This window comes from Schistocerca piceifrons, chromosome 5 (assembly GCF_021461385.2).
Source record: "Schistocerca piceifrons isolate TAMUIC-IGC-003096 chromosome 5, iqSchPice1.1, whole genome shotgun sequence".
NCBI lineage: Eukaryota > Metazoa > Arthropoda > Insecta > Orthoptera > Acrididae > Schistocerca > Schistocerca piceifrons.
The window spans coordinates 188,234,275-188,235,759 of NC_060142.1; the positions used below are offsets into that span (position 1 = coordinate 188,234,275).

At 48.0% G+C, this 1,485-nt stretch overlaps 2 non-coding genes across 2 annotated transcripts; one reads left to right on the forward strand and one right to left on the reverse strand.

Moving 5' to 3' along the window:
- Positions 1–310: 310 nt before the first annotated feature.
- Positions 311–385, reverse strand: Trnas-cga. The gene has a single exon. It is a non-coding gene; the product is annotated as a tRNA-Ser (tRNA).
- Positions 386–837: 452 nt separating this feature from the next.
- Trnap-cgg lies at positions 838–912 on the forward strand. Its single transcript has one exon. It is a non-coding gene; the product is annotated as a tRNA-Pro (tRNA).
- The last annotated feature ends 573 nt before the right edge of the window (positions 913–1,485 follow it).

A 1,485-nucleotide genomic window follows, 5' to 3' on the forward strand; every position in this document is an offset into this window, starting at 1 on the left:
ACAAATTTTAAAAGAAACAAATGTGGATAAAAGGGCTAAAAATGTGATACTGTGAGTAGTAAACCTATAAAATGACACTCACCCACTTCGATTTCACCCGCGTTGACCCACACAAACACTCCATCTCACACCGCCATAAGATAACGGAGAGAGGTTGAAAGGTACTATACCTGGGATAAAAATACCGAAAACGACAAAGGACGTAAAATAACAACACAGGGAAATGTGACTGGCAAACCACTTACAAAATCCAGAGTAAGCAAGTCTGTAAACTACCCAAAAGGTGAAACTTCCTGGCAGATTAAAACTGTGTGTCCGACCGAGACTCGAACTCGGGACCTTTGCCTTTCGCGGGCAAGTGCTCTACCAACTGAGCTACCGAAGCACGACTCACGCCCAGTACTCACAGCTTTACTTCTGCACTTTCTTTCAGGAGTGCTAGTTCTGCATGGTTCGCAGGAGAGCTTCTGTAAAGTTTGGAAGGTAGGAGACGAGGTACTGGCAGAAGTAAAGCTGTGAGTACCAGGCGTGAGTCGTGCTTCGGTAGCTCAGTTGGTAGAGCACTTGCCCGCGAAAGGCAAAGGTCCCGAGTTCGAGTCTCGGTCGGGCACACAGTTTTAATCTGCCAGGAAGTTTCATATCAGCGCACACTCCGCTGCAGAGTGAAAATCTCATTCTGGAAACATCCCCCAGGCTGTGGCTAAGTCATGTCTCCGCAATATCCTTTCTTTCAGGAGTGCTAGTTCTGCATGGTTCGCAGGAGAGCTTCTGTAAAGTTTGGAAGGTAGGAGACGAGGTACTGGCAGAAGTAAAGCTGTGAGTACCGGGCGTGAGTCGTGCTTCGGTAGCTCAGTTGGTAGAGCACTTGCCCGCGGAAGGCAAAGGTCCCGAGTTCGAGTCTCGGTCGGGCACACAGTTTTAATCTGCCAGGAAGTTTCATATCAGCGCACACTCTGCTGCAGAGTGAAAATCTCATTCTGGAAACATCCCCCAGGCTGTGGCTAAGCCATGTCTCCGCAATATCCTTTCTTTCAGGAGTGCTAGTTCTGCATGGTTCGCAGGAGAGCTTCTGTAAAGTTTGGAAGGTAGGAGACGAGGCACTGGCAGAAGTAAAGCTGTGAGTACCGGGCGTGAGTCGTCCTTCAGTAGCTCAGTTGGTAGAGCACTTGCCCGCGAAAGGCCAAGGTCCCGAGTTCGAGTCTCGGTCGGGTACACAGTTTTAATCTGCCAGGAAGTTTCATATCAGCACACACTCCGCTGCAGAGTGAAAATCTCATTCTGGTACCCAAAAGGTGCTAATACTGAAAGTGAAACAAGAAATACGAGAGAAGGGCTAAAACAGCAGCATTGGGTAAAGTGACTGGCTGACCACTTACAAAAATCATGGGTAAGCCTGTCACCCCGTTCACACATTAAGAACATCTCCCTTCAGTTTTGGGAAACAAATTGCACATGTCACAAAACCTTAAATCTCTAGTCACATTC